The 26,722-nt window shown below is 36.8% G+C and overlaps 1 long non-coding RNA gene and 1 pseudogene across 3 annotated transcripts; one reads left to right on the forward strand and one right to left on the reverse strand.

Annotated features, from left to right (window-relative positions):
- Positions 1-7,544: 7,544 nt before the first annotated feature.
- LOC145100147 (uncharacterized) lies at positions 7,545-9,602 on the forward strand. 3 transcript variants are annotated; one of them, XR_013704850.1, is made up of 5 exons: positions 7,545-7,680; positions 8,347-8,439; positions 8,587-8,688; positions 8,997-9,118; positions 9,345-9,602. It is a non-coding gene; the product is annotated as an uncharacterized LOC145100147 (long non-coding RNA). The 3 variants fall into 3 exon arrangements; XR_013704849.1 differs by having other exon boundaries at positions 9,351-9,602; XR_013704851.1 differs by having other exon boundaries at positions 7,579-7,680; positions 8,382-8,439; positions 9,351-9,602.
- A 10,010-nt stretch (positions 9,603-19,612) lies between these two features.
- LOC145101705 (E3 ubiquitin-protein ligase ATL4 pseudogene) lies at positions 19,613-21,031 on the reverse strand (annotated as a pseudogene).
- Positions 21,032-26,722: the final 5,691 nt, after the last annotated feature.

Raw genomic sequence — 26,722 nt, forward strand, 5'->3', positions numbered from 1 at the left:
TTCCCCTTTTACCAAATCTTATAAGTCCCTTCCACGACGAGACTTTAAGCAAAACCGAATCTCCAACTTCAAAAGTCATCGATCTTCGCTTGTTGTCAGCATAGCTCTTTTGACAATTCTGAGCTGCTAACATTCTCTCCCTAATTATTTTCAACTTTTCAGCAGTTTGATGAACTATCTCCGGTCCCATAAATTGCTTTTCCCCAGCCTCAAGCCAACAAGACAACGTACGACACTTATGTCCATACAAAGCTTGATAAGGTTCCATCTTTATGCTCGAGTGGAAACTATTATTGTAGGAAAATTCTACCAAAGGTAAATTTTCATCCCAATTACCTTGGAATTCCAGGGTACATGCTCTCAGCATATCTTCAAGTGTTTGTATTGTTCTTTCGCTCTGACCATCAGTCTGTGGATGCTAAGCTGTACTTAAACACAACTTGGTACCCAATTCCTCTTGTAGACTTTTCCAAAATCGTGAGGTGAAACGGCTGTCACGATCTGACAAAATCGTTAACGAAACACCGTGAAGCCTCACAATTTCCTTCACGTAAGAATTCGCAAGCTTATCCGTAGAACATTTCTCTTTGGCTGCTATGAAATGCGCACTCTTAGTGAATCGATCAACGACCACCCAAATCATGTCGTGACCATTCTTTGTTTTAGGTAGTTTAATGACAAAATCCATAGCAATGTTTTCTCATTTACCCATGAGCACAGGTAAAGGTTCTAAACTCCCGTATGGTTTCTGATGTTGTCTCTTGACTCTCGCACAAGTCACACACTCGGCCACATATTTTGCAATATCAAGCTTCATCGTCGGCCACCAGTAATAGGGTTTTAGGTCTATATACATCTTAGTGCTTCCGGGATGAATTGCGTACATGGTTTTGTGAGCTTCTTCCATCAAAATTTCTCTTACTCCATCTGTCTTAGGTATCAAAATCCGATCTTGGAACACCTTCAGTCCATGACTGTTTATACCGAACACCAACGTTTTGCCCAAACATTCTTCCTTTCGGTAATTCTTCTCAGAAGCTTCCTCTTGAGCTTTCTTTATAATTTCCACAATGGTCGAGACAAATTCAATTCTCAACGCTCTTAGCCTCTTTCTTTCAAGATTGACTTTCCGACTGAGAGCACCAGCAACAACATTAGCTTTACCGGGGTGGTAAAGTATCTCACAGTCGTAGTCTTTAAGTAATTCTAGCCAGTGTCGTTGCCTCATATTCAATTCCTTCTGATTAAAGAGATATTGGAGACTCTTATGATCAGTGAAAAGTTTGCACTCCGTGCCATAGAGGTAATGCCTCCATATCTTTAGAGCAAAAACTACCGCCGCCAACTCCAAGTCATGAGTCGGGTAGTTCTTTTCATGCTCATTCAACTGTCGAGACGCATATGCGATCACCTTTTCCCTTTGGGTCAAAACACAACCCAACCCAACCCCAGACGCATCGCTATAAATAGCGAAGTCTTCAACTCCATCGGGTAGAGAAAGTATCGGTGACTCGCATAGTTTCTTCTTTAGCTTCTCGAATGCTTCTTTGTGCTTATCACTCCAAGCATAAGTAGCTCCTTAGTGGGTCAAAGCTGTTAATGGAGTAGAGATCGAAGAAAAGCCTTGGATAAACCTTCGGTAATATCCGGCTAATCCCAAAAAGTTTCGAATCTCCGTGGGACTTTTCGGTTTTTTTCCTACTTCATTACAACTTCAATCTTTGCTGGATCAACCATTATCCCTTCTTGGTTGACCACGTGACCCAAGAATTGGACTTCTCAAATCCAAAAATCACATTTGGAGAACTTAGCATACAACTTCTCCTTCTTCAAGACTTCCAACACTTCTCGTAAGTGTCTACCATGCTCCTCTTGGCTTTTCGAGTAAATCAGAATGTCATCTATGAACACTATCACAGATTTATCAAGGAACGGGTTACAAACCCTGTTCATCAAATCCATGAATGCGTTGGGGCATTGGTTAGTCCAAACGACATAACCAAAAAGTCATAGTGTCCATATCGTGTTCTGAATGAAGTCTTCTCTATATCCTGCTCTCTTACTTTCAGCTGATGATATCCTGACTTAAGATCGATCTTCGAGAAATAGCTCGAACCTTGAAGTTTATCGAACAGGTCATCAATCCTCGGCAACGGATATCTATTCTTTATTGTTGCCTTGTTTAGCTCTCTATAATCGATGCACATTCTCATACTTCCATCTTTCTTCTTCACGAATAACACCGGAGCTCCCCAGGGTGATGAACTAGGTCTAATGAAACCTTTGTCCAATAACCCCTAAAGTTGCATCATTAGCTCCTTCATCTCCTTCGGTGCTAATCGATAAGGTGCCTTTGCTATTGGCGTCGTCCCTGGTAACAAGTCTATTCTAAACTCCACTTGTCTATCAGACGGTAATCCGGGAAGATCTTCGGGAAATACTTCCGAATAATCACACACGACAGGAATGCTCCGCATCTCCTTTTTCTCCTTCTTAGCATCAATCACAAATGCTAGATACGATGTACATCCTTTGGCCAAACACTTTCTGGCTTTCATTAGCGAAATGATTCCAGAATTTACTCTGCGTTTGTCCCCATACACCACAAACGATTCTTTCCCAGACGGGTTTACTTTGACTATCTTCTTCTTGCACAATATCTCGACGTCATTGGCGCTAAGCCAATCCATTCCAAGCATAATGTCGAAACCGTTAAGTTTTATAGGCAATAATTCCTCGTGAAACTTATTCCCATTTAAGTCAATTAAGATGTTTTTCATACGATGGCTAACAGGTACAAACTTTCCACTAGCAACTTCAACTAATAAAGCATTATCTAGTCTATCGACAGGCAAAGCTAGTTTTCTACCAAATTCATGCGAAATAAAGGAGTAGTTGGCTCCATAATCAAATAAAATTTGGGCAGTCAATTCATTAACGAGAAAGGTACCTGAAGCGATATCAGCTTCATCTTTAGCAGCTTCCAGTGTCATCTGGAAGGCTCTCACCTTCGGCTTTGGCGGAATGTTGGGTCTTGCTGCCTCCTTCTTTTTCAGGCAGTCCCTAGACATGTGTCCCTGCTCACCACAACCATAGCAAACTTTCTTGGTGAGAGTGCATTCTTTGGCAAAATGCCCTGGATTTCCACATTTGAAGCATGTGGCCACCACGTCACATTTCCCGTGATGCTTCTTCTTACATTTGTCGCACCATTTTGCTTCACCTCCTCCTCCTCTCGAACTAGACTTCGAGAACTTGTTTTTCTTGTTGGACCCTGAAGGTCCATCGAACTTCCTCTTTTCACCAACCTCTATCCTTTCCATACCCTTTTCCTTCTGCTGGGCCTCCACATTCTTAGCTGCTCGAACAACTATTTTCAGAGTGGTTGCCATCTTGACTATCGGGCCAAAGTTGGCAGGCAGTCCATTAGCGAACCTCTCAATCTTGGATAGTTCCGTTGGCACTAGGTACGAAAATAACTTCATTTTCTCAGTGAATGCAGTAGCATAGTCATCTATGCTCATCCTCCCCTTCTTCAAGTTTTGGAACTCATTGTTCAGATCAATCAGATCTATCTCTGAACAGTACTGCACCCTTAGTTGTTCCAAGAACTCCTCCCATGACCTTTTCAGGGCTTCTCCTCGTGGAATAGTATCTGCCAACAAATTCCACCAACTCAAGACTCCAGTCTTCAGTTGTCTAACTGCAAAGACAGTCTTCTATTTGTTGCTACAGTCGCAACTTTCAAATGCCATCTCCATTTCGGAGATCCAATCCATAATCTCAACAGGCTTTGGGCTCCCAGAAAGACTTGGCGGCTTGGCGCCCAATAAATTCTTGTACATTTGCCCATCCTTGTTGTTTCTCCTTTCCGGGTCGTTCCTTTGTTCTCCTTGAGTCCCAACTTGACCCTTCCTTCGATTGCTTGAGAAGCAGTTCGGGTTCCTCAATATGTATGATTGGTTCCTCCCTATTTTCATGTAACATTTGTCGCATTTCTTCCCTTTGTTCGGCTACCATATCCCGAACCATGGCTTGCACCCCAGCCATTGTTATTGGTTCTAGTGTTGCTGCTACAATAGGTGCTTGCTCAATCACTGGTGGTTGATTCCTGTTGTCATCCGTGTTTCCAACGCCACTCCTGGTTCTTACCATTTTTTTGATCTACACACCGAATAAGGTGAAATTAGATCCTCATCCATGATAGATAATTAAATCATCCTTATCACTCCGAAACGTTTACATTGTAGTTCTAATACCGTCGTCATACGCTTAGAATCCTACACACATAAGGTTTCTAAATCCGGTCGGCAACAGACCATAGATCCGAACAAATAATATCATATATGGCAACATATAACATTTAGCACATAAAAGCATTTTAGGCAGCTTCCTAAAATATACTAGTGCTCGTGTCTATAATATAACAGACACACATCTCACAATCTCCACTTAGCATTCTAAGTTTAAGTCTAGAAGTCCTACAAATTCCTAGTTCGCTTAAATTAATGTTCTGATACCAACTGTGACATCCCAAAATCACGCCTAGAAAATACCGTTTTAATTTATGTTTTTAAAATAATTTCATAGTAAATCCATTGATTTAAAAGAGTTGCAGAATTTGTTCCCAAAACAAAATATGATAAAATAAAGTTTATCAAAGCATTTCATCAAGAGATGCATTTTCATTATATAACAATATTCAGGATGTCATGTTCCGATAAACAGACCAAAAGCATAAACAACAAAAGATATACCATACAACAGTTACATATAACAACTGGTCTAATATCAAAAGATCTTGATAAGTCATCCAACTTATGCTCTCGCGCCATTACCTGTAATACAACAAAACTGAGCGGGTCAGGCTTGGGAGCCTGGTGAGCATATAGGGTTTTCAACCCACAGTAAATAATTATATTTATTTTCACCAACCAACAATAACCCGATTACCCATTCCCGTTATCCTCAATTTACGTCCCTAAAACAACATCTATCTCAAGGGACCTAATATAGGATTTTCATCGGGATGGACATTACTGTTAAGGGGTTTCCTCAATAATAGATATCCTAAAGGCAACCATAAGGGGGATAGAGTACACCGGTGAACACATCGTTCACAACACCTACAAGTTATGAGCCTGCTAAGGGGTTTTAGTAAGTGTATCTCTAGGTTTGTTTCCCTTCTTGTGTTTGGGTTATAGCATCAAACATTGTCATATGACATTTGCATACTTGGAGTTACTGGGTGGTTAGGGAAAGGTCGTTTCCCTTTTTGTTGGTTTGGAGCGTTCAATGTTATTCGGTTCTGTGGTCGAGATCGGTTCAGGGACGTGATGCGGAAGGTATATAATCAAGATTGGTGACTCAGCCATTGCGCTTGAGTTGGCTTTTGGAAGCAATAGGGGAAGTGGTCTGCTTCTGAGGCTTTGGACTAGACATCGGTTATTTGGACTTCAAGATATAAGTGTGGCATCATTTTAAGGCGTCTGAGATTATTAGTTTCGCTAGGATTCGGGAACTGTTTGTCTGATGTTTAGGAGTTGTGTCATATTTTGGGGTTTGGTCTAGTAATAGGACACTAGCACAGGTAAGCAGTAGGTTGTCAACAGTTTGGGTATTAAAGAGTAAAAAGGATTGGGAATCCTTCAAATCTCATGTATTGTGAAGACTTATCCGAATCTAAGTGGGGGCGAAACGCGCAGATATTCAAGACAGGAGCAGGTATAAGACTGGGATGAGGTTCTCATCCCCATCGAGGAAAATGGCAGTCCAAGTGGCTATTTGGTTTGAGGGTTGTGTAAGTTTGGAATTCGGTAAAACTCCCCGTCATGTGAATCGCATCTCCTTGGGGCTTGATAACATAATTTGGGAAAACAGGTCGAGGATCCAATCATGAATTGAGTTCAGTTCGGGTGTTTGGTCGAGTGTGTGCTCGACTTTTTATGCGTTTTGAATTGATAGATTAAGGGTAAGGCATTGGGTTGCGGTTGTGTTGGGGTGAAACTATTGTAAGACTACGGGGGAACCGTAACATTCACTAATGGTCGGTTTGGGTGAAAGTGTTGTAAGACTATCGGGGAGCCGCAACAGTCACTAATGGTCAGTTAGGATGAAAGTGTTGTAAGACTACGGGGGAGCCATAACATTCACTCATGGTCAGGAGGGTGAAAGTGTTATAAGACTATGGAGGAGCTGTAGCATTCACCAGTGACTACAAACAAAATTACATTTAGTGGCACAAGTTTATAGTGGATTTTGTGCCACTAAATTATGTTTTTAGTGGCATATATTGTTTTTGTGCCACTAATTGAAAATTCCAATTTTACCGCTTTGATTCCGCCAAAATTAAAATGGTAAATGACACAAAAAACACTTTTTTTACACAGACATTCGATTTTGACACCGTGTTTTTTTTTGGGTCAATTTTGACACTGTGTTTTCCAATTTGTTACAATTATGACCACTTGACCGGTTAACCAGGTTACATGCTGACGTAACATGATGACGTGTCAGTTTTGATGATGTGGCATGCTGACATGATATGCTGACGTGTCAAAATTGATTTTTTTTTCCACAAAAAACACTAAGTTTTCACTTTTTTCGATTTTGACACCAAGTTTAATTTTTTATTTCAATTTTGACACTATGTTTTTTTTGTTCCAATCAAACATCATTTATCAAATTTTGTTCAATTTTGTCTATTTTCCATTTGAAACCATATAAATATTTTTTTTTTTATTACATTCTAAACTGCATAAACATATTTTTTTGTTTAAAAACCACATTTTTATTTAAATACAAGGTGTTTTTTTCTTACATTCAAAGCATTAGTTATATTATGGAAATCAAACTAACCATAAGTTTCTAATAAGATGTAAAATTTTGATGGGTTACAAATTTGATATCCGAGTTTTGATCGACTACACGCCTACAAACCTCCAAACACATTTTAAAGTTGCATATTTAGTATAAAATACAATTTTTATATAACTAATACATATTTATACATAAAAATATGGGTTGAGTGTAAAAAAAATGCATTTATACAAAACTATGGTTTTTAAATGAAAAAAAAAAACATATTTATACGGTTTAAATGTATTAAAAAATATTTATACAGTTTCAAATAGAAAATTGTCAACATTGAACAAAATTGGAAAAAATGATGTTTGATTTGGAACAAAAAAACATAGTGTCAAAGTTGAAAGAAAAAATTAAACTTAGTGTCAAAAACGAAAAAAATGAAAACTTAGTGTTTTTTGTGAGAAAAAAATACAATTTTGACACGTCAGCATATCATGTCAGCATGCCACGTCATCAAAACTGACACGTCATCATGCCACGTCAGCATGCAACATGGTTAACCGGTCAAGTGGTCAGAATTGTAACAAATTGGAAAACACAGTGTCAAAATTGGCACAAAAAAAAACACGATATCAAAATCGAATTTCTGTGTAAAAAAATATTTTTTTTTTCCGTTTACCCAAATTAAAATCTTTCCGCCAACCCAAAGTTTCAATACTGCCAAATAGTTCTATTATTTCTTATCCTTTTGCCCTAATTTTATGTAAAACCCTTCGATTCCCACCGAAGCGTAGTATCATCAACGAACACCACCCGTGATGTATGTGGCATTCAAGGACATAATGTGATTATTAAGCAAAGCCATGGATTCAAGTATGTACCTTCTTTCTGGATCTATTCTCGATTCCTAGTAGGGGTGGCAATTATGGACACGACACGAAACGAAATTGGGACGAAACTGAAATTCAAATTCGTGTTCGTGTCGTGTTCGTGTCAAGTGTAAAAAAAACGATGTCGTTTCGTGTCGTGTTCGTGTTCAAAATTCGACACGATATTGACACGATTTAGCATTTATTTTTCGTGTTTCTCATGTTTGTCGTGTTATGTATGATTAAATATTAATTAAATACACTAATTATTATATTATGTTATTTTTTCGTGTCGTGTCGTGTTTGTCGTTTTTTAATTGGTTCGTTTTCGTGTTAGTTAGAAAAAACACGACATCGTGTCGTGTCGTGTTATATAAAACCTTATCGTGTCGTGTCGTGTCAGAGAAAAACACGATACGATGGCCCGATTTGCCACCCCTAATTCCTAGTCAAATTTTGTTTTGTTTATGTGTTTTCCCGATTCTTTATCCACGCCTATTTTCTTCAAGATTTCTTCTCCTGAATTCAAAACTAGTTCTTAAACCATCGAGTTTTTTTTATTTTATTTTATTTTTTTTATTTTATTTATTTTTTTTATCTTTCTCCTTTTCTTTTAGCTGTCCACGAATTTTCTCCTGATGCATTCTTTCTTATTTTTATAATTTTCAAGATATCAGTCACTTTCCTTCCAACTTTCAATTATAGGGTTTCGTCTAGGCGGTGGCTATATAACAACCGATCTGAAACAAAAAGAGATTGAATGGTAATCTTGGTTCCTTTATTCTCTATGATAATTGTTTCAGTTTTCGTCTTTACTGGTACCAATACTCAAAATTCTCACCCAATTTAGTGTGAAAATTTTAAAATAATCGTTTAAACAATAAATCTAAGTTTTTTGTGTGATATCTAGGATGTTGAGCAAGACAGGGAAAACATAGTACAGGAGTAGTGTGGAATGTAGAGAAAAACTTTAATCGTCAACATATAAGACATCAAGTTATACAGCTTTTTGGTAAGGTTTTCATTTGATAGTTTGTTTTTTTAATTTAATAAGTTTATTTTCACTAATAAATGCCTCTAACTCCTGCAATCATGATAGTTTCTTGATTCATTTTTAAATTTAAACATTTGTTATTGTTTATTTATTTATTGAATTCTTTTTTCTATTTATTATTTTGTGGGATGCTCCAGGCAGTTAGCGTTTAACTTTTCATTCCAAAAGTCTTCATCTTTTATTGTATTCACGATGGCTTAATTTATATATCAAGATTATGCGTGAAACTTCATTTTAAAAATCTTGATTTTTTGTTTGCAATGTAGGAATGAAATGAAGCATTTCTTCTTGTTAGCTAGTTTTCATTCCATAGCGGGATGTTTTTTTGCACGCTTTTTTGGATGAAGAAGGTTGGGTTCCTGTTAATATAATAGCAACCTTCAAGAAAGTGAGTATTCTGGATATACAAATTGATTCCCCCCCTTTTTTGCATCAACCATCTATGGAAGTAATTAAAATTTAGTTTATGACGCGTCATGGTATTTTTGGTTATTGATACTTCAGTAGACAAGTGATATTATGTTGTTTAGGACTTATTTTGTATTGTATTAATATAGGTGTATGAGCATATGTATTTTGTTTTGATCACATGACTAAGTTTCATATACTTTAAGTTGCAGGGTGAGAGGATGAGGAAATGAAATGAGGGCATGAAATGTGTTCTTCCAAGTTGATTCGTTGGCATCATAGCTTTGGGGTACTGGATTGAAATGGGTTCTACCAAGCTCCATTAGTCAAGATTTATGTTTTAGGTGTTACTAGGACAAAGTTAGACTTGTTAAGCTTTTTGGAACGTATTTTCTGTTAATTACTAAGAATATTGTTGTAAAACAATTTAAGTTTTAATTAAAGTTATGCTTTTGCATTTTCCATTTATTATCTTAATTGTTTTTTTTTATCATTTTATATTCCATAAATTTTATAAAAAAATTGTACCTAATTTTCAGTTATATATGTTTTTAGGTAAAGAAATTGCTTTTAATTTAGCAATTTAGTTACATATAAAAAGTGTTAAAAAAACTTAGAAGTGTTATAGTGGCATAAACAGAAGGGCCACTAAAACCCAAAAGAGCCACAACGACACAACAAAAAAGTGCCACTAAAGGCCTTTAGTGGTACTTTTTTTTGTGCCCCTGATTCCCAAGGGGGCCTTTAGTGACACTTTTTTGGTTTATAGCGGCATTTTTTCTGTGCCACTAAACGTTAATTTATTTGTAGCGAGTAGTTAGATAGTATGGAAAGTGTTGTAAGTTTGCGGGGGAGTTGTAACATTCACAAACGGCCAAATAGTGTGGGAGGTGCAGAACGACTGCAGGGTAGCCGTGGCATTCACGAATTTGTTCAGATGACTTAGGCCAGGGTGGGTCAGTTCGCAAGATTGTGAGTAGGTCACGACATAATTCAATCAGGAAACGTTAGGTCGAAGGAGACCGAGTATGATGCAAGACTACAATTATTCTGGTAACATTCACCTTTTTGCGTTGTATTCAGTGGCGACAGGTTGTCAGCCTATCATGATCGGATGGATAAAAGGATTGAAGGAGCCATAAGTAGAGATATAGATAGGGCAGTTATTGTCAGATGAGGTATCCTTCGGAGGTCATGTGGGACTGTTGTACGTGTGATTCTGGCTCAACAATCGGGTAGTGTCCGATGTTCCGGATAGTTGGCAGACAAGCTGGGACCAGGGAGGTTCCGGTTGTTCTTAAGGAAAGCAACTATGTGGCAACAAGAGGAGTTGGAGTGGTTTCAGTGATTTGGGGTTCGTGTGTGGAGTTGCCTGTCATTCGGGGCATATACTAAGTTGTTTACAGTTGGACTAAATAATATCATAATTGGAATAGCCAGTTGGGAGATAAATGCAGTGAACTCGGTAATGATTCGATATGGGCGGTCTGTCGGGGAGACATACAATCTCGAGACTTCAAAATTCGGACTGAGTAGAAGTGATCATGATGCAAGGAATTCGTTTATCTTCGGGTTTTAGAACCCTACAAGGGCTGGTTCTGGTTTCCTTGGAAAGGCTAAGGAATGCTTGTGGTTGTAGCCGTGTTGCTCAAGTTATTTGGCGTGTCAGAAGTGGTAAGGAATGATTTCGAGGACAAAATCTAGTTTAAGTGGGGGGGGGGGGGGGGAGTTGTAACACTCCATTTGAAATTGAGTAAATAAATAATAAACTCTAAAGCCCCAAGATGTCATTTTTATTATTATTTTATAACTAAATCAATAATATTTAGTGGAGGTGTTGGTTTCGGGGAGCCAAATGATATATTTTTTGATGTTAGGGGTTAAAAGTATAAGTTCCGGATTTAAAGGATTTCAGAAGTCAGGGGGTGCTTGGTAAATATTAGGACTTAAATTGAAAGAACTTTGGAGTGATATGGTTAAATGGTAACTTCTGGGACTTGAATTGTGATGAATCTTAGACGTTAGGGGCTGTTTTGTAAATTATAGCCTTGATTTGAGAAGGATCTTAAGGAGAGGGACCAAATGCGTGAAATGTGCATAAGTTTAGATGGGGTACGAAATTTGAACCCGGTAGTCTTCTCTTCCATATTAAGATCGATATTTCCTAACCCTAACCCTAATTCTACACTAGTCGCCATCGTTTGGGAGTCCTCCAGCCGCCACCTGCAAACCGATTCCGAGCACCACTAGGTCCGCTGCTACCTGTCACCGAGCGTCGCCATCCATAACCTCATTGTCGGACGTCGCGGGCAGTCGGAAGAGCACCGCTACCGAAGTTATGGAGTTGTGAATGGCGAGTCGTAGGTTGTGAGCATCCAGGAAGTTTCCGGTAGACCTAACCGCCACCTTTCTCTCCTCCCTGTCGTTCCTCTCGGTTTGGACGCCGTAAACGTCATTGATGTTGTCGGAGGCTATTGTGCTACTGTGGTCATCAACTCCGACGACGTTACTGTTTAGGAGGTGGTTGGGTGAAGGTACGTTCAATTATTTATGTGCTATAGGTGTTTGTGTGATTGTATGAGCCATATTTGGCCTGTAAACCAAGGAAGACCCGCCACCACCACCGTAAGGTGGTGGCTGCCATCTCTTTTGCCTCCACCAGCCATCGGGGGGGGGGGGGGTTGTACGTGATTTGGTGTGTGTGTGTGTGTGAGCATAAGTCATGAGTTTAATGTTGTATGGATTTTCTTGGCCAGGAAAACAAAGAAAACTCATCACCACCTCCTGCTACTGCTGTTCCGCCACCTTCTGTCGTCGTTCCGCCACTGCTAGCCACTAGGGATGGCAAAAAGCCCCGTACCCAATGGGGAACCCGAAACCCGCACCCGTTTTGATTGGGGAATCCCCAGGTTGACCTGGGATGGGGACGGGGATGGGGAATACCCGAATAAAAAAAGTGGGGATGGGGATGGGGATAGGGATACCCTTAATCCCCGACCCTGGACCCGCCCTCGACATATATTTATATATAAAAATAATACAGAACATATATTTATAGTATAATTTATAATACATAAAATTTGATCTAAGTAACCTAACTCATTAGTAATTATTTGGTTGAAATTATACTTTTTGGTTTTTCTTTTATATAATTTAAACTCGTGTATATATATTTTTTTCTCTTTGGTTGACCTATTTTACCTTAAATATCAATCTGATAATTTTTTTCTACTTGATTTTTCATGTATGTATTTAAATTTGGTAGAAAATTTATTTATATTTTTTATGCAATTTATGGGTACTTATATATTTTATAAAATCTTTAAACTTATGTTGGTAAAATTGAAATATAGAGTTTTTTCTTACGTAAAAGTTTGCATGTTAAAAGAGAAAAAGAAATCCCCGTTTCCCCATTAGGGGTGGGGATGGGTGTTTATTTATATTCCCCGATGGGGATGGGGATTGGAATGAGGATTCGAGGATGGGGATGGGGATTGTGGTCCCATGTGTTCGCCGCCCCCGTTGCCATCTCTACTAGCCACCATCCTGGGTGGTTGTGGGCTTTCGGGTGCGTTTGGATCGACGTTTGGAGTGCTTTGGGTGTTGCTTTGGCCCCATATCATAATCACCACCACCGTAAGGTGGTGGCTGCCGTCGTGAACCATCGCCAACCACCACTACCCGAGGTGGTAGTGGGTGGTGGTACCCGACTTGATTAGAGTTTAATTAATATAAACACTTAACTATTGGATTAATTGGTTTTGTGATTGGTTGGAAAACCCTAATTAGGGTTTAGAAAACCCTAATTTTGGGAATATGTATTTTGGATTTGTCGGGACCTGCGTTGGACCATTGGTTTTGGAATTTTGAACTATGCCCGACCAAGTTTGGTCTAGTGGAGTAATGGACTTAATGGATTAAGTCCTTAATGGGTTAAGCAGGAACAGTTAACCCTAATCCTCATTTTATGTGAAAAATCCTAATTGGGTTTGGGTTCTTATTGGGCCATTTCTTGGACAACCTTGTTGTGGGCGTTTGTGGGCCAAATGGAGAATATGTTATGAACTAAGGAAATTATTGGGCCTTAGGATAAGGCCCATTAAAGAGGCTTGGGCCCAATTTGGAAAATTAAGCCATAATTGGGCCTTGAGGATTGTTAGCTACTAGGTTATCAGAATGCCAAGTGTTTGGACTAGAGTAAATGGTTAGGCCTTAAGATAAGCCCATGTAGAGGTTTGGGCCCAATTTGGAAAATTAGGCCATATGTTGGGCCTTGATTGATTATTTGGCTTTGGGCTTCAGAGTTTGAGTTTGGGCCTTTGTTTTGAACCAAACTAGGTTAGGGGTAAGAGAGTCTCCTTACCCAAAGTATGGAGTTGTGGTTATGCATTAGAACCATTGGGTGTCATTTTGATGTTGACAGTTTGGGAATCTGTCAACCAGCAATATGAGTCTTCAGCCGTGTCAGGTGAGTCTCCTCACCATACCCATGGTTCTAAGGCATCAAACCGACCCATTTATTTAGTTGTGATGATTATTGTGAATGGGCTATCGATACATTATGTATTTATGTGAAGACCATGCGGGGGTTCCCATGACAATTAGTTATATGTTGTATGCTAGTTGATTGTGTGATATTTGGTATGTTAGTTGTCTTTGTGATACTTGCATGGAAGACCTCGGGGGGTTCCTGGGGCACCTAGGTGTAAGACCTTGGAGGGTTTCCACGACATCCTAGGTAAAGACCTCGGGGGGGGGGGGGGGGGGGGGGGGTCCCGAGGCACTAGGGTTTAAGACCTTGTAGGGTTTCCATGACATCCTTAGTTAAGACCATGTGGGGTTCCCATGACATTGTGCTAAGAACATGTGGGGTTCCCATGACATTGTGCTAAGACCATGTGGGTGTTCCCATGGCACCCGGTGTAAGACCCTGGAGGGTTTCCAGGGTATCCTTATATGTTTGCATGTTTAACTCATATGTTTGTATGTGTGATTTATGTAACAGTGGGCTAAGACCCTGGAAGGTTTCCAGGGCACTCGAAGTAAGACCCTAGAGGGTTTCCAGGGGATCCCTATATGTTATATTCACGACTTGTGTAGTTGGTACGATTTATGTGAGTATGTGTGTAAGACCCTGGAGGGTTTTCACGACATCCTATGTATGCATTATATTGCTTATGTGATTGATATGGTTTATGTGGTTGTTATAGCTAGTATGTATTATGTGGTTATGTGGATTGTGCGGGGTATGCTCTGGGGAACTCACTAAGCTTCATGTTTATAGTTTTGTTTATTGTTTCAGGTATTATCGGTTTGGAAATGAAGGGCCCCGCTTGATCGCAGCACACACACCCGTGTTTTCCGTATTATGCGTTTTTGGGATGAACTCTGATAAATGTTTTTAATTAGCAATGTTTTCGAATACTTGGATTTAAAGATATCTGTGTTTTGACTATAATAAAAATGAAAATTTTACCCTTGATTTTTGGGTTGTTACAGAGGGGATGATGTTAAGATTCAACATTGGAGGATCTACTTGTAATTTATGATAGATGTAGGGTTAACGTTGTAAATATATTAGAGTTAGTTAGAAACCATTGGACGTTCCTTTCTTTCACTATATATGTACTGAGTTATATTTTAATCAAAGCATTAGCTCATTACAATATTTTCTCCTTCATTTCATACATTCATATTGTTAGAACATACTTGATTAGTGTTGATATATCATATGGTTGGCTTGTTATGTTTTGTTTGGATTTTGTATTCGATTATTGGTGTTGTTCACTTCGAAATGTTTTGGGGCCATGAATATTTCATCAAATTCTCACACATTAATGTCACCGTAATTTTAATAAAAGTGTCTCGCTTACTTTTACCAACATATTTACTAGTTATGCTTACTTGTAATGTTACTTGGATTAAGAATACAAGAAAACACCAAAAAATGGTACCCGTGTTGAACTTATTTGGTAATATCTTGAAATGTCTTGTATATAATGTTACAGTTATATACAAGTTATATACATGTAACTATGTTCTGGTAAAAATGTCTTGTATACATGATTGGTCATTGTCATATTAATTGTGCAACAACTCCTTAAAGGGGTTGGGGCATGCAATAAAAAATATGTTTCGGTTAGCAATATTATTGTAATGAGATAGAACATAGGAAAAAAAAATATATAAACTTTGCATACTATGACCAGTAATATGGACTTTCAGGTGTTATGATTTATCGTTAATGCGAACTGATTCGTACACATGAGAAATAGTTGACAATGAAAATATGACCTTAACCTTTAATGAATTTTGGTTTTAGCATCAATGTAATGAAAATTGAAATACATGAAAACAAATATCGTACAATATGCATTAATGAAAACAATATAAAGGGAGTGTATGTAAATAACACTCGAACGATTTAAGTGAAACGTATTTATGTTAGTTATTAATATAATACTTAACGATAAGATTTGTATAGTTTTGGTAATATGGGTTTTAACACTTAATGAAATTTGTTTTTAGTATATGTAATCACAATGACAACAACATAAAGAGAATACATGTAAAAAGCACTAAGATGTTTTAAATTAAAATATTATAAAAAGACAAATGAGACAAATTTAAAATATATATTACTATTTTCTGAGACTCCCAATCATAACATCAAGAATCAAGTGATGAAGAAGGAAAGAATGTAGCAATGTCAAAATCACATCTTCAAACGTCAAAAGGAGAGGATTTGTGTACACATTTGAGCTTTAACTTTGGTTGACTAACAAAGTAATAAGGGATACACTTTTATCATAATTTCTTTAAAAAAAATACAAAGAAACATACATTAAGATTGCGTTTTTTTTTCCCACATAATTCTAAAGGAATTAAAAAGAATTGAAAATTAAAATCTAATTGAGATCAACTTCGTGTTACCAAAGGACTGAAATTAGATTTTCATAATTACCATTTAATTCTTCATTTGACATCTTGCTCAAGAACGTAAATTCAATTCATTATCCTTATTTTAAATTACACAATTATCATTCTCTCTCTCTCTCTCTCTCTCTCTCTATATATATATATATATATATATATATATACATATATATATATATATATATATATATATATATATATATATATATATATATATATAATTTATCTATCTGATTTCTAAATGATTTTGTTGTGTCCTCTCTTTTTACCACTTATTACTTATGTTTGCTTTTATTATTTATCTTTGTTTTTTCGGAGAAGATGAGACAAAAGTCCTTAAATTATTTAAAATCCAAAATTAGTAACCACTAATTTCATAAATATATGATATTTATTTTTTTAATTTAAACTTTGTAGAAGAGTTCAATAAAAATGTTGTAATTAAATAAAACTTCGTTCATGTTTATTAAAAAAATATGATTATTTACAAAAATCATTAAGAGTATTTATGTCATATTAAAAATTTTATTTACCGGTTCCTTTATCAAATCAACAAACCAAATATCACAAAGCTAATGACCTGGTTTTCAAATTAAATGTTAATCGGAATGTTTGGTAACGGTCTCCATTTTTTTTGTGTAATAATTTCGATTAAGTTTTTAGTTTCTTGCTAGAACGTTCTAAATATATGAATCTTTAGCTTTTCAAAAAAAAAAAAAAAAGAACCTCATGTTGATTCTTTTCAAGATAGAATTTATAGATGACCTGTGGTTATTATTTTTTATTTTTTTACCATCTTTTTTTATAAAATAATTGTCAGGTCAATTATCATTATATAGGTACGGGGTGGTTCAATCTCATTGAATGCTATTTTTATTGTTATGAGCAACATCTATCTCTAGCATAAGAGATAATCGTACAATTCATACATCTGTAGTCCTAGACTGCAATTTCATTAACATAGTGGGCTATATATTGATTACCACAATATTTTGAGAACCTACGAATTCGGGGCGTTTGTTCTTAGTGAGGATGGGACGATGTTAAAATGTAAAATTATGTTATTGTTAGGTAACGCATTTGCTATTCTTTATTGTTTGATAACATATTTGCTATTGCTTTTAGGATTATCATCAAATTATGTTTTTGCGGATTTAACAATTAAAAATAGATCATCGCATAATCACACAAAAGAAAAATAGTAACAAGTTTATCATTGGTTAAATAGTTTTGCAGCTATCATAAACAATAGTTTCCCTATAGGAAACTACTTAATTTCTTCTTCGAATTTGATTTTGATCAATAAAAGATATTTAAGTTGATTTTTTGCAAATACTTAAAAAGTAACAAGCTTGACCTTGTTCTTATTAGTTGTTATAATTAGACATGGCAACATACCGGATTTTAATCCTGATTCGATCCAAACCTGTAAAAATTATAAGAGTTGGATCTTAATTTGTGATTCATTTACATGTTAATGACCCGTACCCGTTAACATTTTTATTAAAATAATTGGTATCGACAATAACGATCCGCTCCGTTTATAGCATATCCCATATAAAATATTACAATTATAGTACTTAATTTCCTCGATCGTTTCTTTTTAATTCCAAATCCAAATCCCAAAGGCCAAACACCTAAACGAATGACCAACTACCAAGGAGGTGAGGACTTGAGGAGTCATTTTCGTTTCGGTTTTCCAGACCCCACTTCCATTTATAAATCATCGATCAACAATTTGAAGCTCTGACCCCATAAATTGCATCCAACTCTACGATTGTATTCAACAATCTTACATACGCATTCACAAGTCACACCTTAATGTTGAATCGTACATCCAGTCCTCAACGGGACAATCGATTTTATGTAAAAAAAAAAAAAAAAGACAGCTATCACATTGAATTCATACGGTTTCATCGGGCCTCAAAGTGCTTTTTGAGTTTTTAACTAAAACATGGAAATAGATTTTTGGAGTTTTGTACATTAGGATAGTGGTTATAAGAAAAGATATATTTTTGGAGTTGACACGTCATATTTTTGAATATCGAATATGTATTTTAATTTGATATCTAAATTGTCTTTTATAGTAGACATTTATTTTATATGATTCATGTTATATTTCATTCATAATACTTTGTCTAATGCATAATAATTGTGTAATGAGACGAATATCCATTGATTCGGTGAATAATAGTATGAGTTCGATTATTCAAAATCTTACTTGTCCGTTCTACTTATAGCATCATTTTATGTTGGTGTTAACATAAAATGTGTAGTTTTTTCAATACAATTTGTGTTAGCTAGTAAACGGAATTTTAATTTATACAGACAACAAAAATTACCGACTAAAATGATATTTTAATTTTGTAATAAAATGATTTAGTATGTCGTAAGCATTTAAAATAAGTTTTAAACAACTTTCAACTTATTTGTCTAATTTCATTTGTTTTATTGTAGCTAGATTTTTAATTTTGTTCCATAAAAGAGAAAAATTATTAAATAAAAAATCGTAGATTTTCTTTTACAAATGTGTGCATCAAAAATACATATCTTTTATCTAACACAATATTTTTTTTAAAAGTGGTAAAATGAATCCATCAGATGAAATTAGCATCTATATTTCCCAGTCCAAAAAACTTGTATATATTTTACAATCTTTCGGTAACAAGCCATAATTAACTTCAATCAACTAAAAGTCTAAAATGTTATTGGACCAGATTGTTATCGTTAAACAATAACAAAAAGGATTAAATTTGAAAATGATAAACTTTAAAGATTAATGGATCATGTTTTCTTTGGTGGAAGAAGAATAAATAAATATTAAATAACTAGATAAAGAAGAAGATGGAATGATGGATAATTGAAAATTTCCCACGACTTGAGCACATCGGAGACACCCAACATGACAAAAGATCCATCGGCATACGAGAACAACACTCGGAATCATGGAATGTTTGGTTGTCATGTGGAATTTTTAATTTAATGCATGTCTTTAGTTTTAATAAACACTAATTTCAAAACTATGAACGTGAGTTTAATATATACTTTGTTCATTTCTTTTGTAAACAATTAGTATTATTAGAAAATAACAATTAAAAAAATAATATTTAAATGGAATTAAAAAAAAAAAAAAAAAAAAAGTTATTTTGAAATTTTGAAGATGAATAAGTTATAGACTTGACTAAATGATAAATGCGAAAATTTTAGGTAACCAAATTTACTACCGCAATAATGAAATTTGAACGAGATTTTCTTGATTCTTTCCTAACTATACGCCAATAATGTGCCACCAAGTTATAGTAACCATTTTCTAACCACGATTTATCTAATTTATAATTTATGCAATAAATCCTATATTAAAGTCAATCTAATTTGAGATACTTAAATTATAATAATTTATATATCAAGCAATAACACCTTATTAATAATCACATAGAATTATAATTATAATAATTTATAAATCAAGCAATAACACCTTATCAATAATCACATAGAATGATTTTAAGGGATGAATATAATAGTTTTAAGGGATTTAAGCTTATTAAAGATTGTCATTGTTAACTTTAAACATCATAAATAAATATAGAAAATCATAGAATGATTTTCGTAATTACAAATCAAAAATAAAAAATCAAAATCCCACTCTTTGCTAAATCCACTCTTGCCCTAAACGAATTTCGGAGTGTTAATAGCAAAAGATGGAGTTTCCATAAATAGCTAAAAAGTAAGTTAATTTACAGTTATACCCCTGAGAGCCATCGGAAAAGCTCGCTAATCTCTTCTCCGATTCTACCATGACCCGCCTCAAAGTCGTCGACGATGTCACTCCGGCGACTGCTTCCGGTAAAGAACCTTCCAGAACCACGGAACGACTGAGTACGTGAAGAGAGAGAAAGAGAAACACGGTCCATGTAATCTCGCAGCCAATTACGCCTTCCACTGCCGCCGCCCGCAGCCACCTCCGCTGCCAAATTCTGTCCCGGCGGTTCCGGAGTTGTAGAATCCTTGTCGACTGAAGTACAGTCGGAAATTCCTCTCCGGTGCGTTGATTCGACGGGAATCTCGTAGCCGTCATCGAGCACGTAGTCATACGAGCCAACGGAGTACGACCTACGGGCTGAATCAGATGGCTCTCGACGCTGGCTAATAGTTCCGATCTCAATACGAAAACTACTGTTACTTCTATTTCCACCGACTCTACCTCCGGCGCCGCCGGATGCCGCAGCAATTTTGTTAAGCACATCGTCTTCGGTAGGGTTTACCGTCGACCGGCAGAGCGGACATGTCTGGTTAGACTTAAGCCAAGCATCAATACACTGTGCGTGAAACGCATGACAGCATAATGGAAGCAGTCGGAGTTGATCTATACCTTTAAACTTCGATAAACACACGGCGCAGTCTCCACCGGCGATATTTCCGGTGAGTGAAGAAAACGTAAAGAGCGGGAGCGACTCCACCCCATTATTACCTACACTAATCACGTGATGATGCACGTGTTCGTTTTCAGTTCTATTGTCGGAGACGACGTCGTCGGTCGGGGAAAAGGTAGTACGGAAGGAGCGGTTGCAGCGGCGTGAGAGGAAGCGGATGAGGAGGTAGATGGCGGCTGAGACAATAATGGCGGAAGAGACAACAATCATTACTATGATTACTGAAGATGTCGACGACGAGGAGGAGGAAGGAGAAGATGAGTGGTGGTGTTGGTGTGGTACAGTGCCGCCATTGTTGTAAACTTGAGGAATGTTGATGCCTGTAGTGGTTGGGTTGGATTCAGTGGAGAGTAATGGAGGCGGAGGGGTTCCGATATCCATTTGATTATGGAAGGAAGGGGGAGGAGGCGGTGGTGGTGGGTGGGGGTGATCAATGTAAGGCGGAGTTAATGAAGGCGCAGTACCGATGAAGGTGATGTGATTATTAATGCGTGCTCTGGTTTTGGTGGTGTTGGTCCAGCTTTTGACTTACACGTGACATGCACGTGATAATGTTGTTGCCGGGCCGGGTTAGTATTTTTGTTTTGCTTATAAATGGGTTTTGGAACCCTCTCGCCTCTCGGTCTCCATATATCACACATCAAAAGAAATTCGATCTATAGTTATGAACTTTAGGCTAAATTAGATTTTTAGTCTTTATTTTCTTTTATTGATTTTTATAGATATGTTTTTGAAAGATTAAAATTTAGAAATGTTATCTAGTTTTCCGGTTTTAGCAATGAAAGAAAAAGAGAAAGATTGAAAGTAAGGAGAAAAAATAAAAGAAAAGATTGTGTAAAAAAAGTAATTTGTATTTACCGAGTTGATGCATTTAAACAAGAAGTGATTGTGTGTTTGCAAAAGAAAGAAGAAAGTCATCACACCTCCTATGAAACCATTGAAATGGAGTTCTACCGGGTTCCCTCCTCATTGATCGAATTCAAGCTCGAATTTTAACAAGAAATGGAATTCTACCGGGTTCCCTCCTTGTCGCCGACATGAATCTTGTAAAATAACAAGACATGGAACGGCTAAGGTTTCGTATTATTATCAAATGAGAAGTACAAGATACAATGAAAGAAAAAGACATAATATATAGACTAACTAGTTTTGTTTTTCTAACTAATGGGCCAATACAAAATCCAATAGAAAATAAAGCCCAAAATCTTATTAGGCTAACATCCTCTCTCTCTCTCTCTCTCTCTCACACACAATGCAACAATAATAAGCATTGAGAGTTTGTCACACATAAAATGAAATCGATGAGTAGTCAAAGGTTTCATAAGAATATCAGCAATCTGCAAGGTGGAAGGAACATAAGGAAGGGAGATAGTGCCCTTTTAGAGATGATGACATGTGAAATGACAATCAAACCCAATGTGTTTTATGCGTTCATGAAACACTAAATTCTTGGCAATCATTATCGTACTCTTGTTGTCACAATACAAAGGAGTAGGCTGAGAGATGTGAACACCCATATCTGCAAGAACCTATCTCAACCAAACAATCTCACAAGTGGCGATAGTCATGGCTTGATACTCAGATTTTATAGAAGAACGAGAGACAACATCTTGTTCTTACTCTTCCATGATATCAATGAATCTCCAAGAAAAACATAATACCCAATAGTGGACTTACGGTCATAAATATCACTATCCCAATTAGCATCAGCATAGGCACTCAGCTCAAGAGAGGATGTAGATATAAACACAAGGGTGTAGAACTAAGTACCACGAAGATATCTCAAAATACGAAGAACAACTGCGCAATGAATAGTAGAAGGGACAGTGACAAACTAGCTAACCACATGAACTGCATGAGCAATATCCGGTCTAGTGGCAGTCCCGTAAACCAAACTCCCTACAATGGTACGATAAATGCTTGGATCTGATAAGTGGACACCATCAGTTGGAGAATATATTGCATTACTCTCTATAGGCGTATCAACTATCTGATTATCCGTGATTCGTGTGTGTTCAAACAAATCTGAAATATACTGTGTTTGAGATAAAAGATAACCCTTTGGAGACTGAGCAACTTCAATCCCCAAGAAATAACATAGCAAACTCAAGTCTTTCATAGAAAAAGGAGAGCCAAATCAAGCTTTAAAGACTTTATACCATCACGATCATCACCGGTAATAATCATATTATCGGCATATAAGGAAAAAATAATCCGACCTGCACCCGTACATCAAACAAATAGAGTCGAGCCATGGTTACTTGGTTTAAAACCAAGCAAAGTAATCACCATAAAAAATTTCTCAAACCAAGCACGGGGGGCTTGTTTTAGGCCATATAGTGCCTTTCGAAGTCGACAAACTTCACCTGGTTGGTGATCAATACCAGGGGAAGGAGACATGTATACTTCCTCATTAATATCACCATTCAAGAACGTATTCTTGACATCCATTTGATAAATCTTTTGTTAACAAATGGAAGAAACTATAATCAAGGTGCGAACAACCGTCATTTTTGCAATATAAGCAAAAGTTTCATCATAATCCATACCATACTTTTGTGTATACCCTTTTGCAACAAGTCCGACTTTATATCGCTCAACGGATCCATCATACTTTGTTTGGATTTTATATACCCAACGACAACCAATTGTGTGCTTTTTGGGCGGAAGTGGAACCATATCCCACAAATGAGTCAGATAAAGACCTGCAAGTTCCTCAACTATAGTGGTCTGCCAAAGAGGATCAGAAACGGGCTCTTTATAGGATGTTGGATCAAAGAGACGATGTACATTAGCAATAAAGGAGGCAAATAGTCGTGAGTAAGAGGAATAGACAAATTCAAGAAGCTTTGTGGAGTTATAGTTACGATAAGGCCTCGATAGTAGGGGATCCTGATGATCTGTAGGAAGAGGATCAGCGACAAGTGGTGGATCATTAATGTCAATGCTAAATGAATCAATAGTACGAAGCTCCTCTCGGGTTGCATCATGTGACTGAACAGGATTTCTATATAACAGAATGTGCTCCAAAAAAGTGACAATGCAAGAGACATACAATTTATGATTTGATGGATCTAACACCGATAACCTTTCTGACCAATATCATATCCCAAAAATACACAAAGGGCTGATTTTGAAGACAACCTATCTCTCTCTACACGAGGCTACAAGACAAAGCAGGTACACCCAGAAACTCGCAATGAAGAATAATCTGGAAGTTGCCCAAACAACATTTCATAAGGAGACTTCCTCGAAGTGTGCACAATAGGATGCGATTAATAACGTAAGTGGCGGTATGAACAACTTCTCCCTAAAACATATTGGGAACTTGAGCAAAAAGTAGCAAAGATCTTGCAGTTTATAGAAGGCGTCGATGTTTCCTTTCTGCAAAACCATTATGCTAAGGTGTGCTTGTACAAAATGAATGATGTGCAGTTCCACCAGATGCCAATAACTTCTTAAAATCATTGGTGGAAAATTCCCCTCCTAAATCACACCGGAAAAAAAATTATGACAACAGAGTGTTGAGTCTTGACAAGAGCTCTAAAGTCTAAGGATGAGTATCGGAACCGGCCCAGCCCGAACCGACCCAGGAACCAAACTTGGTGGAAAATAGAAACCGAACCGGACCGCTAGTTCTACCGGTTCCAGTTTCATTTCCGGTTCTTGTCGGGTCTTCAATGTCGGAACCGGTCCCCGAGAAATAGCAACGTATTTTGAGAAATATTTCGGTTTCAGTTTTGGTTTATGTCGGTTCTTTCCAGATCTATAAAAAAGAACAAAGAAAATACAATCAAACTTTCATGTATGTTGCTGGAAAAAAAACAGATTTGGTATGTTATATTCTAAGGCATGTAACTCATTCAATTTTTAACAAAATTAAGAGTTTTTATAGTCTAAAATTAACTACAAAACCTAAATAACATGCAGGAAAAAATCAAGTCAATACAACTTAAAATGAATGAGATATGCATATTTTAACAAAAAAGTCAGATTACGTTTAAGTGCTAAAAACGGGGAAAAAAATCTGATTTGATATGCTTCCTTTTCGAGCTTATAAATCATTCAATTTTAACCAAATCAAGAGTTTTTATAGTCTAAAATTAGCTACAAAACCTAAATAACATGTAGGAAAAAGAATCAGGTCAACACAACTTAGAATAAGTGAGATGTACACATTTTAACAAAAAAGTTAGATTACGTTTTAGTGCTGAAACAGAAAAAAAAAAAAGTCTGATTTGATATGCTTACTTGCGGGCCTTGTGACTCGTTCAATTTTTAACCGAATCAAGCGTTTTTATAGTCTAAAACTATCTATAAAACCAAAATAACATGTAGAAAAAAGAATCATCTCAATCCCACTTCAAATAAGTGAGATATGAACATTTTAAGAAAAATTAAGATTATGTTTTTGTGCTGAAACAAAAAAAAAAAGTGTAATTTCATATGCTTCCTTTCAGGACTTGTAACTCATTCAATTTTTAACCAAATAAAGAGAGTTTATAGTCTAAAATTATCTACAAAACCTAAATAACATGTAGGAAAAATAATGTCAATCCCACTTCAAATTCGTGAGATATAAACACTTTAAGAAAAAGTCAGATTGCGATTTATTGTTGAAACAGAAAAAAATCGGTCCCGTTCGGTTCCCAGTTTTGGGCGGGGTCCAATGACTAGTTCCTACTTTCCAAAAATCCACAATAATATCGTCCCGTTCCCAATCTAATCGGTTCTATTCGGTTCCGGTTCGATACCAGTTCCGACCGGTTCCCCGGTCCAAATGCTCATCCCTACTGAATTCACTATATATGGTGAAAAAGTCAGACTTGCGCTTCATAATGTAAACCCACATGTCACGAGTGTAATCATCGATGAATGAAACATAATAGTTAGCTGCAGATTTAGAGGTAATCAGAGATGGACCCTACACATCCGAATGCACAATATCAAAGGGAGCAACAAAACGAGTGACACTTTTATTAAATGGTAAAGTAGAAAATTTTCCCAGTTTACAACCACATCAATCAGAGATATCATTAGTTTTCAAAGAACCTAACACACCAATGGAAACCAAAAATTGTAAATGAGACACTGACACATGTCCAAAACGAGAATGCCAAAGATAAAAAAAAAACAGAAGACAAAATATGTAAACGAAAAGATGACAAATTGACACCAGATGCAGCAACATCAGCAGTATGTAGCTTCTCCAAAACATAAAGCTCCCTAAGTCTACGACCTATCCCAATCACCCTCCGAGACCGAATGTCTTATACATAGCAGAATGAATCGGAAAAGAAGACCCAACAACCGGACTTACACAAGTGACTGACTCAAGCAAGACTCAAATCAAGTGTGGGAATGTAATAGACATATGTTAAAGATATATAAGGCGTGACAATAGAACCAACACCCTCTACTGACATAGGTGTAGCACTAGCAGACATAACAGAGACAAGTGTACGAGATGATAACGAAGCAAAAGATGATATATGTGGTGACATGTGATGAGATGCACCAGAATCCAATATCCATAAAGATGAAGGAATATATGAAGTGTTGGATTGGCATCAATGAATTATCTACACTGCTCAACAATATGGGGATCCAAGGCTGATGGTGGTGTAAAATTTTTCTCATTCTCAACTGAAGGTGCAACAACATCGCATTGTGGTGGCCTAAAAGATGTAAATGATGGGCGTGACTAAGATTGTCTATAAGACCTATTCTACTGTGAAGACCGAGACTGTGCAAGTGATCTCATTTGTTGTTGCAGCTGATTTCCCTTGGTTGTCAACAAAGGACAAATTTGCCTTCCAATGGTTCTTCTTACAGAAAGCACACTCATCAAATGTAACTTTGGGGTAATTCTGGTTTGAATAATGAGGTCGTTGTGAAACAGAAAATACATCAGGAGGGGCTGTCTTGGGATCTTTGTCAGCATGGGACTTGGTACGAGTTTTTTCAGCAATCAACTTGAGAACAACTGAATCAATAGTGGGAAAAAGTGTACGATGCAAGATTACTCCATGCAAGCCTTCAAAATTTGAATGTAACGCCATCACGAACTGAACAAAATGTTGTTCTTCCCTTCTATCAATATAAGGCTTAAAATCCTTCAACACATCAAGTTCTGTAAGAGCCAACTAATCCCATAAATTCAACATAGCTTCATAAAATTCCTGAACATTGAGATTGTTCTGTTGGAGGGCTCGAAT

This window comes from Lactuca serriola, chromosome 4 (genome assembly GCF_051521515.1).
Source record: "Lactuca serriola cultivar US96UC23 chromosome 4, Lser_US96UC23_V15, whole genome shotgun sequence".
In the NCBI taxonomy this organism is placed as follows: Eukaryota; Viridiplantae; Streptophyta; class Magnoliopsida; order Asterales; family Asteraceae; genus Lactuca; species Lactuca serriola.